This window comes from Macaca fascicularis, chromosome 7 (genome assembly GCF_037993035.2).
Source record: "Macaca fascicularis isolate 582-1 chromosome 7, T2T-MFA8v1.1".
NCBI classification, from domain to species: domain Eukaryota; kingdom Metazoa; phylum Chordata; class Mammalia; order Primates; family Cercopithecidae; genus Macaca; species Macaca fascicularis.
In genome coordinates this window covers 53,334,520-53,352,165 of record NC_088381.1, presented here as the reverse complement: position 1 = coordinate 53,352,165, position 17,646 = coordinate 53,334,520, and the positions used below count along the sequence as shown (strand labels likewise).

Genomic DNA, 17,646 nt, shown 5'->3' with positions numbered 1-17,646 from the left:
ACTATGCAAACTCATATCAACCTCAGCTTTTACAACTCAACCAAAGAGAAGAGCAATCATCTCGCTTGAGGTGGTTCATCACCAAACTAGGCCCTATCTCCTCCTGCCTTCTCTGTCCTTTGATCTATTCCCTACAGCCAACAGCCAACCCACCCATGAGTCGACCTAGCCTAGTGTGACCTCACAGAGCTACGTACTTGACTAGACTTACAATTTCCAGAGGCAGATAGATTCTTGCCAACTAGGCCGAATCTGAGTTGAGTATGACGTGTTTGTAAAATATTTTGTAGTTTGGAAACTTAAACTATCTTTTTTCTACTATGTCACTGATCCTTGCAACAATCCTGAGATAAACAGGGCAAGCATAAGGACCCTGATGCTCACAGAAGTGATGTGCTGTAGGATCTAGAGATGATAAATAAGAGGATCATATGACTGGAGAAAGTGTGGGAAGGAGAATGTACACTGGGCTAGGAGTCAGGAAGCATAAGTGCTACGTTCCAGCCCTGCCACTCATTAGTAGCTTAACCTCTTGCAAGTCTACCTGTCTGGACCTGGTTTATTCACCTGTACAACAAGGATGTTAGATGTATTAGTTAGTGCAGGCTGCCATAACAGAATATCATCGATTGGGTGGCTTAAACAACAGAAAGTTATTTTGTTACGGTTCTGGAGGCTGGAAGTCCTAGATCAGGATGCCAGCATGGTCAAGTTCTGGTAAGGGCTCTCTTCCTGGCTTGCAGACAGCCACCTTCTCACTGTGTCCTCACATGGAAGCAGGAGAGAGAGATATGTATCTTTCTTCCTCTTTTTATAAGGGTACAGTACTATCAGATTAGGAACCCACCCTTACGACATCATTTATCCTTTATTATCTCATAAAGACCCTATCTCCTGGTAAGTCACATTGTGGGTCAGGACTAAGTCACATTGGGGGTTAGGACTTCAACATATATATTTTTTTGGAGGGGATACAACTCAGTCCACAGTACTGGATATGATCTTTGGAGTTCCTTCTACCTGTTAGCACAAGTCTAGAACACTGAAGATACAGTTGTCTACAGAATTAGTAATTCTACCTTGCCTCCTTGATTCAAGAAACTGCACAAGGCTTAGTTCTAGACTATTCATAGGAACATTTTGGAGCTCATCTGTGTAAACACTTTCCCTTCCCTAAGGCAATTAACAAGCCAGAGGTAATCTCTGGCCAAATCAGGTCTCTCCCAAAGTTAGGGCCTTAAAGTTTTTCAGAAAGCATGTATTTAACTGTCACTTTTAGCCTTTGGGCATGGCATGCAATTTCTGCTACTGCATTTAGAAAGAACATAATGATGACTGTCAATTGGAGGTGGGTTTTAAATCACAAGTCCCCAGCCAAATTTTCTAAGAGCCATGAAGATTACTGAGCAATTGTGGCCTTTCACCAAAGCACAAAGTACCTTGTCAGTCCTACTTTATGAAGCATCTGGAAATGCTGTCTTAGAGTGGCTTTATGGTCAGAAGCAGGCTCTAGTGGGGAGAGCTGGCCCTTTGCAGGTCAAATATAATTCCCTCCAGTCATAATCAAATATTTCAGATTTCTCCAGAAAGATTATTTTTGGTTTGATATACTTATTGTCAAAGGCCTACAGGTACTTTGAGCACTTAAATTACAATGGCCCCCCAAAAAAACACCCCAAGGATGATTTTAACAGTCACGGAATGTGTTATTGCATACTTTAAGCACTTAAATACAATGCCAAAAAAACAACAACAAAAAAACCCAAGAATGATTTTTTTTTTTTTTTTTTTTTTGAGATGGAGTCTTGCTCTGTCACCCAGGCTGGAGTGAAATGGCACGATATCGGCTCATTGCAACCTCCGCCTTCAGGATTCAAGTGATCCTCCTGCCTCAGCCTCCCGAGTACCTCCCGAGTGGTAGTTGGCATGTGCCAACTACCACACCCAGCTAATTTTCTGTATTTTTAGTAGAGATGGGGTTTCTCCATGTTGGCCAAGCTGGTCTCAAACTCCTGACCTCAGGTGATCTGCCCCGTCAGCCTCCCAAAGTGCTGAGATTATAGGCATGAGCCACCGCACCCAGCCCCAAGGATGATTTTAACAGTCCCAGAATGTGCTGCTGCATCTAGACATAAGGGTACAGTACTATCAGATTAGGAACCCACCCTTACGACATCATTTATCGTTTATTATCTCATAAAGACCCTATCTCCTGGTAAGTCACATTGTGGATTAGGACTAAGTCACATTGGGGGTTAGGACTTCAACATATATATGTTTTTGGAGGGGATACAACTCTAGACCTGAGACCTTTAGGAGTAAGAAGATGGTCTGCATTTCTGTAATTTGTTTACATCTCCTTATGACATAACCTACAACTGCTTATAGACTCTAAATTTTCCTTCTCTGTGTAATTTCAAACCCAAATTTACCTTTCAGGTATATTATAACCCAATCTTCATCTTCATTTGACCCAAACTATCTTAGTTCTGTATTCTACAAACTAGAAAGATGCTGAGTTTTCTGTATTGATCCTATGGAGAATGGTTCTCAAATGGGGGTGACTTTGTGCCCCAGGGGACATGTGGCAATTTCTGGAGACATTTTTGGTTGTCACCACTGAGGTTGGGGGGTAGTCGTGGTAGTATCAGTGGCATCTAGTGGGTAAGGGTCAGGGATGCTGCTAAATATCCTACAATGCACAGGACAGCCCCTGCAACAAAGAATTACCTGGCCCCATGTGTCAACAGTGTTGAAGTTGAGAAACTCTGCTACAGAATCGGAAGATGCAAAGCATATGGTCCTTCGTGGCTTCCAGGGTTGTGGGGTGGGAAGCTGTTATACTGGCAGCACAGCTCTGGCACTCTTCATGACCCCAGGGACACACACAGCAGATGCCGATGAAAACTTAGGCTGTCTTTGCCAGGCCAACTCACAACGCCAATAAAGGGGTTAATTTTTTTTTTTTTTTTTAAGTAGGCGGCCCTTCCTTTGATTTTCATCCAGCTTCAATGTCCTCTTCACCAGGGCAGGAAGGAGAAAGCAAGCAGGACTAGAACACAGTGGCTCAGGAGCAGGCCTACAGCAAGGTCTGAAGGGTTAATAGATTTGCTACTCACAGCTTTACAGCTCATTTTATTCTGAGAGTAGAGTGTATAGAAAAAACTTATAAACACTTCTTAACAATTCTAACAGCTTTATAGGTTGGTAGGATTTCAAGCTACTTTTTAAAAGCATTAAATTATTCCCTGTGCTCCCATTAATTCAATTATTTCTATATATCCCTCCTAGTTCCAAAAAGGTTCTGACATGGGTAACTCTCCCTGTGGTGTTGACTTAATTATCCCAAATCAAGCTTACATGAGCTCCAGGACTGATCAATACAGGTTTCAATTTCGGAGGAAAAAGGATTTTGGAAGGGCCAAGTAAAACTATAATGTTTTGGCAGTTAAAAGATATGAGTTAAATTCCCACTATGTGTAAAGTTATAGTGCTAAATGCTGAGGAAGACATTTTTTAAAAGTATAAATCACAGCTGGTGTCCTTAAGTAATTCATACTCTGTCTGAGAGAGATAGGCTCCATGCCCAAGGGAGGCTGTCTTCTGTTACAAAGCAGGCTGTGCTTGGTGGTTTCTGGGCAGGGGCCGCCCTCGGCATTCTTCCCTCCTCTGGCCAGGGAAGGAGGGGTAGAATAGGAAGAGGTGAGGGTGGTTGAGTGGGGAGTGCAAAGGGACAAAGCCTCAGAAGTGGACACATACTGGGGACGGTCTGAGGTATAAGCAAACTAAATGAGAGCTGGATCTTAGAGGTCCTGTTGGCCAGAGGGAGGCATTAGGGTTTTATCCTGAAGTTACAGTCATCTACACAGGAAGTTATATGATTAAAAAAATAGCATTTGTTGGGTGCTTACCCTTTACTAAGCATACTATTTAATCCTCTGCCATAGCTATTCTTCTCCCCATTTTACCGATGAGGACACTGAGGTACGAGGGTTAAATCACCTACTCAAAGCTACTCTTGCAAGTACCAGAGCCAGGATTCACATCATAGGCAGAGCCCACACTCTTAACCACTTCAGACTGCCTCTTGATAGAACAGGAAGGATGACAGCAGAGGAGAGACTAGATAGACACGGACACCGCTAGGAAGGAGCTGCCGACAGACAGCATTTCAAGGAGTAGAGGAAGTCAATGGGGTCAGATGTTGCTGAGCCATCATGAACGAAATCTGAGAAACAGCCATTGGATTTATATTAGGCAATCACCGGTGACCTTTAAGAGTTCTGTTTCAGTAGAGGGGTGGGGGCAGGAGCTCCTTGCAGAGCATCAAGAAAGGGAGTGATAGTAGATAGAACCTTGTGTAGAAACTGACAATGAAAAGACAGGGAGAGATGGGAGAGAAATTTCCAAGCTTTTCTTTTGAGACTATCTCCCAAAACAATGAAACCTTTTCTTTATTGAGGAATTGCAATATATTTCACCTTGTTCTTTTGTTTTGATGGGCAAAGCTAACAAATTTTAGGAGTCATAGTTAAAGGAGAATTAGCAAGTGTCATAGAACTTGTTTTTTAAAAGTCCTGCATCAAATTCAGGTAAAATACAAAGATTTGACTATTTCAAAGGAAACTGTCATGGGCAGAAGGTTAATTGGCCTTATGCATTGTATTGGCTGGACAAAATGGCAATTGTATAACCAGGGTGGGATAGTGTGAGATAATCATAGATAAAATAACTTGCTTCAGACCTGTTTTGAGGCAAGGGAAAGAAGCTGAAGCACTGCATGTGTTATGGCTTGACAGTGAAATCTGGAGAACAGCTGCCTGGACTTCCAAAAACCTGGGCTGCAAAGGGCAAAAATACTTATTAAAATTCCTTGTTTTAATGAGTTCTGGGAATAGGAGTTATCAGCCTCTGTCCTAGCTACTAAGTAGTTTCTATTACAAATCAAAAGCAGTTTTAGGGGGGCTGTGTTTTTTGAAGGGGAAATCCTCTCCTGGCGGGTAATTCAGACTGCCTAGGGCAGCAATTAGAGCCATCCGGGAGGAAGAGAGGAGGCCTCTCCGAGGCTGAAGAGCAGTTTCTCCCAGGCTTCCGAAAACCATGAACTCCCTTTAGCATCCCAGTGTAGTCCATTCTAAAGTGTTCTACAGATGAATCAGTCCCCAAAGTGCCTATGATTTTGCTGCAGCTCAAAAACTACTGCAAACAATAGATGCATGAAAGACATATGTAGAGTCCTTCCTGGGACTGCTTATGCCAAAGAGATCTCAGGCTGTGATGCTTCTCAGACACATTGGGTAAGTGCTTTGGCAATGAACTCTCAGACCCTGGCTCAAACAGGGATGACACCAACAGGTATTTAATGTTTAAAAAATGCAACAGGCTAATAATGCAGGCACTGCAAGGATTTACCTGTCTGTGTGAAAAGCCAGTAGGAATGACCATAGATTCCTTTTCCTTTCTAGTGACTCAGGCCACTGGGACAGTTGATGGTTGGCTGAAGGAATCCAGAGTCTCCTTTGGAAGTTCTTCAAAAACATTATGCATCCCCATTACAGGGGAACCCATGCAGATCTCTTCTCCATCCCAGGCCATCTCCCCACATACCATTTGCTGCCTCATCACACATCCCAACCCTCAGGTGACTTTTTTCCCATCTTTACAGGTTCCTCTCTCCCCAACACCAGCTCAAGAGTAAGCCAGATCTTTCCCGATTCTTCTCCACTTTCTTGTTTTTCCCCCAAACAATACATAAAGTTTTTGCATTTTAGAGGTTTCATTGCTCACTACAGAGAACAGTAAGGACTAACAAAAACAAAAAGTGTGGGAAGCTGGAAAGATTCAAGGATGCCATAGTGATTTGTTGGTTCTTTTTTTACAGTACCAGAGTTGGAGGAGTGAACAAAATAGACAGAACCCCTGCCCTTTGGAGCATTAATTCCATGGGGGAGATGGGCAATAAACTTAACAACTAATTAATATAGTATGCTAGAAGGTGCTATGAATAAAAGCAAGACAGGGAGAAGGAATAGGATGCTGTGGGAGTGGGGATACTTTTAAAGGAGTGGTTAGACTTTGAGCAAAGCTAAAATGAGGTGAGGGACCATGAAGACACCTGTGGGAAGAGTATTCCAGGGAAGAAAACCATTAGTGCTAAGGGCCTGGGGGCAGGAGGAACAGCAAAGAAGCCAGTGTGGATGGACCAGAATAGGACGGGAGGCCAGAGAACTATGGGGCAGAGAGTGCTTCATCCTGCAGTCAGAGTGCAAAAGGGAATGACTCCAGAGTTTGAGCTATGCTGACCTGAGCTCAGATGTCAGCTCTGCCCCTTAGGTCATTTACCTTGGGCTCCCCTATTCTTATATATAAACAGTTGACCATAAAGGGTGGTCACTGCAATATGGGATGTGAAACTTCCTATCACAGGACACAGCACATGACATGTTCCTACCCACCAAACATCAGCTCCTCTCCTCTTCCCCTGGTTTACAGGGCTCCTCTCATCTAGCTCCCAATGCAATTGAGTAAAAGATGTCTAAAAGTATGCCATTCAAGGGCTTCCAAGAGGTCCAAGTGCAAGAAAACAAACTGCAAAACAGTATACATCTATGTATTGTTGGAAAACAGGAATATTTTAGTTTCTGCATTCAAATATCTGGAGGAATCCACACCAAACTGTTAGTGGTGGTCAGTGCTGAAGGGTAAGATTACCAAAAAGTTGGACTACTGAGCTTCTACCTTCTATATTTCTGTAATGTTTGAACATTTTACAATGAGCACATATTACACTGGCAAGCAGAAATCACAATATAGGCTTGTGCTGGTGCAGGAGAATTGACCTCCTGGTCCTGAGTAACCTCCATCCCACCCTGCACCCAAGCCCACCTGGTGTGATCCAACTCTTACATCTTCTCTATGGGGAAACTGAGTGCAAAAAGGGCCAAAGGGAGCCTTAGGTTCTTAGATGACACCTGGACCACAGGAGAAGGTCCTGGGATAGGTATGCTTGGTTAACATGTGAACTCCCACTGGGTCTGTTTGAAAGATGATGGAAAGTGAACCACTTTCTAAAGAAAATGAAAACCCTTACTATGGCTGCCAAGCAGAGAAAGAGAGACTGATGAAAATCAAGTATTTCAAAGTAATCTGGAAACTTCTTTTGTGATTCAAGATTGTCAACAACTGAAAAAAAATCTCATTTTAAAGAATACTAAATTAAGAAATACTTTAAGAAAAAACACATTTCACAATGAAGTAGCTTACAAGGTCGATCAAGGAAAAACAAATATCCCAGTTCTTAGTGTCTTATTCAACAATGTACTAAAATACTCATTATAATCAGTCACCACAAGACATGTGAGTTTCATAGCTTGGAAAACTTTTCTCCCACTCTCCCAAACAACTCTCATGAAGGGAATTAAAAAAAATAATGCTTAAGCGTTAAAAGTTTCCTATATGACTTCCCCAGTTTAAATATATGTTTCAAGAGAAAAAAAAAAAAGTAGTCCAGAAACATTTTTACATTTCCTGAATTGGCCTTTGCACGATAAAGCCTTCTCAGCTCTGCATTAAATGAAATCCTGCTTGAATGGAAGACAGCAGACTAGTCAGTTTCTCAAACTCTTCAATCATGAGATTCCCAACTGAGGAAGATAGTGATGCTCCCCATAGGAAAATTCATTTCCTCCCCAGAAATCAAGTAGCACCTCTGGTTTTCTGCTTCTTGCCCAGTAACATCAGGACTCCTCTTGAGTTTATCTGATCATAGACTGGAAATCCCCAAGACAGAAAGATCCTGTCTCAGCATTTCTGTAAACACCAGGGAATGTGCTCTTCCTAAACTGAGTGTTTCCCAGGAGGCAAGAATGCTATGTACAAACTGCTATACTGTTTCAAAACAACACAGTGTAATGAAAATTGTAACATCATGGTACTCTAAAACCAATCACACTGACAAAGAAAAAAAGAGCTTATAGAATTAAAAGAGATAGTCATATTTTCTACTTAATATTATTCATCAATTTATAATTAAAAGTTATTATTTGCATGGGATATACTTTCCAAATAATTCCTTCTATTCACCTATACCTTTCTCACCACTATCTCAACTATGTGACCTGAGTAGAAAAGCTATTAGCCCCACTGGGTGAATTTTCACTGATGCAACTACAGCAATTTCTAAGTCCATGAGAACTGCTAGGAATGTTTAACAAAATCCAGTAATCCAATACCTGCATTATAATAATGCACTTTAAAAAATGATTAAATACACATCCATAGCTGAATGCACAGATTCCAAGAACTTTGAATGCATAATTGCTACAATCATAGAGAGACTGGATTGTGATCCATGGCTGGTATGGATTTCTTCCTCCCATTAAGGCATTCACAGGCAAGTGTGATAGACAATGCTGCTCTGATGACTGGCAGTAAGACCAGAAGACAGTGTGCAGGGCAGCAAGAAGGGTAGGGTGGGATGCAATAATGGAAAATGGGAGTGATTCATTCTATTTAATGCATATACATTTTATGAGTTTAAATCTGGAGGGAAACAACTTTTTAAACTCAACTCCTTGTGTGGGAGAATTAAATGGAAGCACATCTTGGACCCCGCTTTTTATAGGTTTAGTGCCACCTCAAAAAATTCCATACCGGCCCATTGTGAAAAAATAGCTTTTCTTACTGGAAAGCCACAAAGTTGGTGTAGAATCTATGAAATGGAAAATCGGATCCAAGCTAATGTGCTCATGCATAAGCTTGATTTTAATGAAAAGGTACATGGAGCAGCCACACCTGGAGGAAAAGCCCCCTCAGGGCTCCTCACCTCCAGTATCCCCATGCGCTTGAGTTTGCATCCTTACCCTGTCCCTGACTGTGTGACCTTGGGCAAGTCAGTTAACCTTTCTAAGTCCTAGCTTGTTCATCTTCAACATGGACACAAGAGGTTTGTTATGAGGACTAAATGAGATCATACACAAATAGTTTTAGCTCAGTACCTGATACATGTGAACATTTTAGAACCGTGTCCTTCTCGTGATTAGATGTAGCACTGTGACCACATTTTAGAAGCAATTACGGTTCAGCTGTCATATCCCAACATCTTGTGATAACCATTTTCATTTTTTGCTTCTAGCTGTTACTATTCTTTTCGTCACAATATTTTAGGGTTGAGGTATTTGGGGGAGGAGGTAAGCAGTTATATACATCCCACTTTCCCCACTGTTGCTCAAAGCAAGGTGAAAAGCCAGGGAAATAAACACATGCACTGAAGAGAAATTCAGTCTTTAGGATATGATGTGATAGGTGTACGGAACATAAACAAATCATACAATTTCAACCTCTAACATATAGGGCATCAAATCATAGGTAGGTTTTATTTTAAAAGAAACAAAAGCCAAGCAGCATTAAAGAGGATAGAAGGAACCCATATGGGCCTATTGCTAGCTCAGTATTGGTGACTGTGAAACAGGGATGGGTGAGCTAGATTATGGGGGCTTTCATGGGGTCTGACTTCCAACAGGTGGCTAGCTTTAGTAATGTTCAGATGCAAAACCGTAATGAGTTTGAGTATGTAAGTCCCAGGGATTCTGCTGAAGGCCTTTTCTCGGCCATCAAGGGAGACAATTTTCTAGGTTTAAGACTCCCTGGCAAGTTAGCAAGCAGGGAACTGCCTGCCCTAGCTTGCACCTATCCCCTGAAGGGGATTCTGGCCTGACGGTGAAAACCCACCATCCCTTCCAGACAGCCCATCCTGCCGCTGAAGCACCTCCCGACAAACCGGGAAAGCCCACTAGGAAGTGGTCACGACCAAGCAAGCCACAAATCCTCAGGGTGTGGGATTTCCACCTCTATACCACGTCTGAAAACCGAAAATAGGCGCCCGCCTGCCATACTGCAATGGGATTCCCCCCAGCAGTAACCCCCCCTCCAGCTTGCATGTTTTATTAATAAATGCAAGATGGCACACGGAGGCAAAGAATGGGAGGTAAGGCATCTGCAGCTGGACCCGAACCAGGGCACTTTGCAAAAATAAATAAGAAGCATGTGACAAGAAGCAGGTCCCCAGGCTGGAGCTGAAGCCCTGGGCTGCCCCACGCACCCTCGCCGGGCTCCCCCGGCCAGGGGGATGAAGGTCAGCGGCAAGATCCCAGCCCCTTCCAAGCACGCATCCTGCAAACCTTGACCGGTCCCCCCACCCCCCGCCCCGACCACAGGACTCGGGCAGTGAGGCAAGGGAAGCTCCGGCCGCGGCCGGCTGCGAGGACACATACCTGCTGCCCGGGCTCGGGATTTGCTCGGCTCTGCAGCGGCGCCGGCCTCGGCTCGCGCTCCCGGGGCTCCCCTCTCCGCCCCCCCGCCCCCTCGCGGCCCTGCCGCTCCCTCCGCCCCTCCGCCCACCGCGCTCGGGGGCGCGCGCGCGGCCTCGCGCCGGCGGCTTGGCCGGGCCCGCGCCTGCGCCCTCGCCTCCCGCCGGCCGCGCGCGCGCGCGCTCCCGAGGCTGCGGAACGGTGGCGCGGCTGTCTAGGAAACCGCGGCGTCGGCGGGCAGGGGCTGGCGGCCAGAGCTGGGCAGGGGGCGGAGGCGGTGGCTCGGCCATCTCCAGGGCTGCCACGCAGAGCGCGGGCTTCGTGGCATGGGTGAGGGGGTCGCGGGGCAGGCTCGGGACCTGAGTGCGAGCGTGTGGAGAGGCGAGGGGGCCGCGAAGGGTGGGTCTGACAGGGAGGCAGGCGGGGCGCAGAAGCAACAAGTGCGGAGGCCGAGGGCGTCTCACGGGGAAGGGGAGGACCCCCGGGGGATTTCGTACTGCTGAGAATGGGAACCTCCCGTCGCTTTGGCGCAGCGCTTTGCAGTTTTCAGAGCACTTTCCCAGTTGCTCCATTTCATCAGCGCGGGGCGCCCGGTGAGGGAGAGGACGGCACGCAGTGCCCCCTATGCTAGGAGGCCACCGAGGGGAAAACGCCTCTCTCTGTGTGGCCGGAGTCATAGCACAGTCAGAGCCCCTTGACTCTCAGTCGGCTGCCTGCGAGAAAAATACCTGTCAGTACATTCATTTGATGGCCTCAGCTCAGGACCATTGTAGGACAGTGTTTCTCCTCTTTTTCTCTTTTTCGTTATCTGACTTTTAAAAGGGCTTTTTACACGCCCCCATCTCCTTTCCCCATGAAATTCCAGTACCACAGATACACTGTCGACCTGCGTATGTGCTGTATGTGTATCTGTGCTTGATGCATAAAGAGTAACATTGCGCCCCTTGGAGGCAGCTTCGCCCCGGTGGAGAAGCCTGTCCTGGGGCTATGGTTCCCAGTTACCCGGTGGGTTAAGCGGAGTCATTGAGCAATGTGGATGCACCCACAGATATTCTCTGTCGTTTAAAAAAAAAAAAAAAAGCCGTCACACGTAATGTGTACAACTCTTTCTAATTAGTGCCTGCAGGGTCTGCTGTGAATACGGCCATTTAAGCAGCTTCTAGATTCATAGTAGCTTGTTATCGTTGGTCTTCACCAATTCTTGCTAAAAATATAGCCATTTTCCTATAGGGTGTTGCCATTTTTATGTTAAAATATTTGAAAAGATGGGAAACCCTTGTTTCTGAGACACGAAGTTTCAGAATGGCTTTTGGCTCTGCAGATAGCCTTGATTTCTGATTCTTGTACCTCTTCTAAAGTGTTTTTATTTGGTTAGGTCCAGTTGGCCTTCCAGGAATGTCCTTTGTCTTTTCTTTCTGCCGTAGCTTTTTTAGAATGGACATAATGGAAATGGTAGAGTTGAAGGACATCAAAGCCACCTCTTGGAATTGCCCCTGGGTCTTGAATTATACGGGAATATTTATACAGGAAGTATCTTCTTTTGGCAAACGGAAAAAAATGTAAAATTTCTTCAGATCCTCCCTCGCCTTTCGGCATTTCCTCCTCAACTCTAATCTCTAATGGCGGAATTTCAGAGGAAGAAACACTTGGAGATGATACTTGTAGAAGCTACCTGGGTTGCCAAAGGATTTTTCTACATTTCTAGACGGAAGAAATGCGGACTAGAAAAGAGAAAGTGGAGATGGGTTAAGAAAAATTAATGGAGGATGCATGGGAGGGAAGCTATAGTTTTCTGACAGTCGGTGACAGCATTTTAACTACCTACACTTTATTTAGAAAAAGATTTGGCATACCTTGCCCCAATTGTTATCCACTCCATTTTGCCCCTTAGTAGAACTCTACTTAAGATTTGATTGAAACTATTGAGAAGCATCCAGTTAAAACGCTAATTAACTCTGACTATGACAAGTATTTTGAAAGTTGCTGAGAGAAATTTGAAGACCACTTCAAATTTCTGCCAGGAATCTTTGTATTCTAATAAAATATTTTTGAATTCGGGTTCATGCTACTTCAAGGAAACATTTTTTTCTACAATGGCTATTTATAATATAATAGCCATTGTGTTGAAAATTACATGCTAATAACGTTTACCTATGTATTTTAAGTGTTCTGGGTTTTTTCCTTTTCTGAGTAATCCGAGTTTATGGAAATTGTAGGTGCAACCATTTCATGTTGTACTGTGAAGTCAAAAATCCCAAAACATGTATAATTTGTCAACTGTATGCTGCCCCCTGGTGATGTCCTACTTCACAGCACCTCCCCAAACTAAAATCTAACTTTGATAAATTTTTTAGGGTGTTGAAAACTTAAGTGTGGACAAGACGCCATTCTGCATTCTTCAAACTGGGCCTTCTCTTGTTTTCAGATAGCCCTTGAGGCTGATCAATCTAGAGGAACTGTGAAGATCTGCCACAGATCTCACTTTCACTTGGAGCATTATTCTTGAACTTACCTGGCTTATAAGACTCACTTGGGAACACTTGCTTAAAATCAGATTCTGTGAGTCATAAATTCAGCTGATTAGAAAAAAAAAAAATGGATTCTGGAGCCTCCTTTCAAACCCCTTGAAATCTAATATGAGGGGGTTGGCTTGTGATTTTTATTTTTAACTGCCCCAGGTGATTCTTATTGACAGGAGAGGGTGGGGGAATCCTGGAGCTATAAATAGTACAGGTGCTGCTTCAGTACACTGCAGGTGACTAATGGGAGGGAATTTTGTGAGTAAAGGAGCTTAGTAGCAACAGGAAAGTATAAGAGTTGTAAAGCAGTGGTGGAACTGTGGGTTTAAGCTTGGTATATCACTTTCTTGCCAGACATACCTGTTTGTTTCCAACGTGGCTGTAGTTGGCATTCTATCCCATACCAAGATACCTTTTGAGGTAAGTCAGATTTTCTTTTAGTTAAAAAGACTACCTTTTCAAGAGTACCAGGATCACATAAATGGAACATTTGTACATGTATGTAGCTGCAAGATTATGGGAGGATAGAGATGATGTTGATTCTGTGAATGTCTGAAAAAGATTGATAGCAGAGTTAAAGCTTTTGTTCTCTTGAGATAGTTGCTTGTGAAAATAGAACAAATGAATCTGATGCCATGTGATTAGTGAAAATTTGAATAATGCCCAAAGTCCTTAAATTGTTAATGTGATGTAAATGTTAATATTTTGAAAGCTCTTCTAAATGTTATAATATAACCTCTCTTATTTGGAATGTACAGGTAGAAAGCCAATCTGAGTTGGTAAAAGCCTGAAAAATGGAATATATGTGACTTTGTGTGGTATTTATTTTAAATTTGAGTACATACAATAATATCTAAGTCATTTTTTATTTTTATTTTTATTTATTTATTTTTTTGAGATGGAGTTTCACTCTTGTTGCCCAGGCTGGAGTGCAATGGCATGATCTCGGCTCACCTCTGCCTCCCAGGTTCAAGTGATTCTCCTGCCCCAGCCTCCCTGAGTAGCTGGCATTACAGGCATGCACCAACACACTAAGCTAATTTTTTTTTTTTTTTTTAAGTAGAGACGGGTGTTCTCCATGTTCGTCAGGCTGGTCTCGAACTCCTGACCTCCAGACCTCAAGTCTGCCTGCCTTGGCCTCCCAAAGGGTTGGGATTACAGGTGTGAGCCACTCCGCCCGGCCGGCCGCTAAGTTGTTTTTTTAAAAAATCCTGCTGAGATGGCTTTAGCAAAAATGGTTGACTAGTGACATTCATGTGCATGCAGTCTGTGTGGATACAATACGAAACATAATACCATGGACTCAGTAGGCTCTCAATAAAAATTAATTGTAAAGTTTTCTCATAAGTAGGTTAAGAATACTTAATGCAGCAAGCCCATTCTTCAAAGATAGTACTTAGAGCAGATTTTACCTTGAATGGAATACTAAGAGTGAGGCAATAAGAACAGTAGATCTTGGGTATGGACAATAGTAATTCTCATTATCTGTGAAGAATTTAAACTACAATAAACGCACTAAAAGTCTGTTTTTTATTTCCAGTAATTTTTATGTACCAGTAATTCTAAACTGTGTCAATAATAAAATAGTCCTCCATGAAAAATCTCTTATGGATCTGGATTTTAAACAATTTCTGTATACGAATTTTTTTTTTTTTTTTTTTTGAGACAGAGTCTGGCTCTGTCACCCAGGTTGGAGTGCCGTGGTGCAATCTCTGCTCACTGCAAGCTCCGCCTCCCGGGTTCACACCATCCTACTGCCTCAGCCTCTTGAGCAGCTGGGACTACAGGCGCCCACCACCACAGCTGGCTAATTTTTTGTATTTTTAGTAGAGATGGGGTTTCACCATGTTCACCAGGATGGTCTCGATCTCCTGACCTTGAGATCCGCCCGCCTCGGCCTCCCAAAGTGCTGGGATTACAGGCGTGAGTCACCGCGTCCGGCCACTATACAAATTTAAACTTTAAATCACCATATTTTAATTATTTTTTTAAATAAACAGTGTTCTCTACATGGAAATTAATTTAGAGAACTCCCACTCATACAATTGTCCTTCAGTAAACATGGACTCAGTTATTGTATATATTTCCAAGTAAACTCATAAAAGTTCAGAGTAATTCAAGACTTTAGGCACAGTTCATGTTTGCAACCCTGATGGTCCATATTCCTGCATTTAAACAGTAGATTCTTTGTAAACAATGGTAGCACAGTGATTGTAAGGATGAAGAAACAGAACTTGATTACTTCAACATTGTTGTATGTGACCACTTAGAGTGTTTGTTTATAAAATTTAAGAGTGAAACATAGTGCAAACTTTGAGGTATAATATTTTTGTTTCATGGAAGTATCCTCTTGAATAATTTTTTTTGAGACAGGGCTTTGCTCTGTTGACCAGGTTGGAGTGCAGTGGCACAATCTGGGCTCACTGTAGTCTCCGCCTCCCCGGTTCAAGCAATTCTCCTGCCTCAGCCTCCCGAGTAGCTGGAACTACAGGCGCCTGGTACCAAGCCTGGCTAATTTTTCTATTTTTTTAGTAGGGACAGGATTTCACCGTGTTGGCCAGGCTAGTCTCCAGCTCCTGACTTCAAGTGATCTACCCACCTCAGCCTCCTAAAGTGCTGGGGATTATAGGCATGAGCTACTGTGCCCGGCCCCGTCTTGAATAATTGAATTCAAATAATACATTTAACTTTGATTTTTTTTCTTTTTTCATTGTTAATAGTTGCTTCAAAACTAAAAAAGAAATCAAGAAAGTAAGAGGTATAATGTTATTTCGTACTGCAAACAAATCAGTATGTAGGCATATGTGTTTTTTATTTTTTGAAAATGATAATTTCATTACAATTTCCTTTTTTGTACTATAATACTTACTTTATTTTCTATTGGTATATAAGTGGAGTTGAATAAAAGACAATTTCCACTGTCTCTTTCCTATTGTTTCATTTCATGATTATTACTGAAAAATAATTTTATCACATAGAGGAAGGGGTAATAAAAAAAAATGATCCCTCTGACCTGAGGTCAGGAGTTTGAGACCTGGCCAACAAGGCGAAACTCTGTCTCTACTAAAAATACAAAAATTAGCTGAGCGTGGTGGTGGGCGCCTGTAATCCCAGCTACTCAGGAGGCTGAGGCTGGAGAATAGCTTGAACCTGGGAGGCGGAGGTTGCAGTGAGCTGAGATCGTGCCACTGCACTCTAGCCTGGGCAACAAGAGCGGACCTCCATCTCAAAAAACAAACAAACAAAATGATCCCTCTGGCTAGGTGCAGTGACTCATACCTGTAATCCTAGCACTTTGGGAGGCTGAGGCGGGCAGATCTCTTGAGCTCAGGAGTTCAAGATCAGACTGGGCAACGTGGTGAAACCCCTTCTCCACCAAAAATATTTTAAAAATTAGCCAGATGTGGTGGTGTACACTTGTGGTCCCAGCTGCTCGGGAGTCTGAGGTGGGAGGAGGGCTTGAGCCTGGGAGGCAGAGGTTGCAGTAAGCCAAGATTGCACCACCGCACTCCAGCCTGGGTGACAGTATGACACCCGTCTCAAAAAAAAAAAAAAAAAAAAATCCCTCTGGATGTCAGATGTTCTAAGTATGTTAATGGGCCCAAATGATCACCAAGTGAATGGTATTCAGTTTTTAAGTGAGTTCAGTTATGTGTTTAATATTTGGAATTTTGCATGTACTCTATGAAGACCCATTCCTTTGGCTACACAATTCATGTGCCAAAATGGAATATCAGCGAGTGCATATACATGTATTGAAAACACAAAAATGATCTACTATTCCAATTGTGGTATAATTATTTTATAATAATTAAAATTATATTAATTAAATTAAAATATAATTAAAATAGTGTAGGCTATTTTAAAACCTAGCAAGTACAGGCCGGGTGCAGTGGCTTATGCCTGTAATCCCAGATCACTTGAGGTCAGGAGTTTGAGACCAGCCTGGCCAACATGATGAAACCCTGTCTCTACTAAAAATACAAAAATTAGCTGGGCATGGTAGCATACGCTGGAAGTCCCAGCTACTCAGGAGACTGAGACAGGAGAATTGCTTGAACTGGGAGGTGGAGGTTGCAGTGAGCCAAGATTGTGCCACTGCACTCCTGCCTGGACGACAGAGCAAGACTCTGTCTCAATAAATAAATAAATAAATAAATAAATAAAACCTAGCAAGTACATATCCATGTGTTTATTAAAAGAATCCTAGTACTTGCTGACATTTGTTGAATGCTTACCATATGTCAGGCACATTCTATGTGCTTTATATATACTAATTTATTTTTTCATAGCAGTCCCATTGGGGAGTTCTAGTTATTAATCTCATTTTACAGATGAAGAAACCGAGGCACAGAGGGATTAAGTAGCCTGCTCAAGATCACACAGCTAGTAAGGAACCGAGATTCAAACTTGGGGAGTCTGATTCAGAGACTTTAAATTCAACACTGGTGCCTCACTGCCTCACGTATGTACACAAAGTTGTGCCTTAATGAGGAATCATTAAGTAGTAGGAAAAGCATTCTGGATTCCAGAGTTCCAGCTCCAGTTCATTCTGTAACTTTGAGTATGGCAAATAAATGAAAGTCTCTAATTTAGAGAGACTTGTGCTTACTCTATCTAGAAGTTCTCTAAGTTTTTTTCTAACTCTAAATTTTTATGATTCTATGATTATCTTTACATAAAGGAGAAAATTTATCTTTTTACTTTCTAACAGACTAAAAGTGAATCAGAAAAATAAAGAACCAGCATCAAATTTGAAGGTAGATAAATTTTTTATGTTTTGTAGTTACAAAAAAATTATTCTTAAACCTTTTATGTTC

The 17,646-nt window shown here is 42.7% G+C and overlaps 2 protein-coding genes across 14 annotated transcripts in view; one reads left to right on the top strand and one right to left on the bottom strand.

The window, feature by feature from the left end:
• The window catches only part of TMEM266 (transmembrane protein 266), a 150,098-nt gene extending 139,697 nt beyond the window's left edge, over window positions 1-10,401 (bottom strand). For all 4 annotated transcript variants that reach the window (XM_015453121.4, XM_073996419.1, XM_005560149.5 and 1 more), the window contains exon 1: window positions 10,272-10,401. The gene's annotated coding sequence lies outside the window, so the exon portion shown is untranslated. The remainder of the gene's footprint in view (window positions 1-10,271) is intronic.
• A 93-nt stretch (window positions 10,402-10,494) lies between these two features.
• The window catches only part of NRG4 (neuregulin 4), a 122,054-nt gene continuing 114,902 nt past the window's right edge, over window positions 10,495-17,646 (top strand). For 5 of the 10 annotated variants that reach the window (XR_012415226.1, XM_065548218.2, XM_065548219.2 and 2 more), the window contains exons 1-4: window positions 10,495-10,637; window positions 13,181-13,246; window positions 17,161-17,291; window positions 17,541-17,586. The gene's annotated coding sequence lies outside the window, so the exon portion shown is untranslated. The remainder of the gene's footprint in view (window positions 10,638-13,180; window positions 13,247-17,160; window positions 17,292-17,540; window positions 17,587-17,646) is intronic. The other 5 variants (XR_012415227.1, XM_065548220.2, XM_073996453.1 and 2 more) reach the window with 2 other exon arrangements.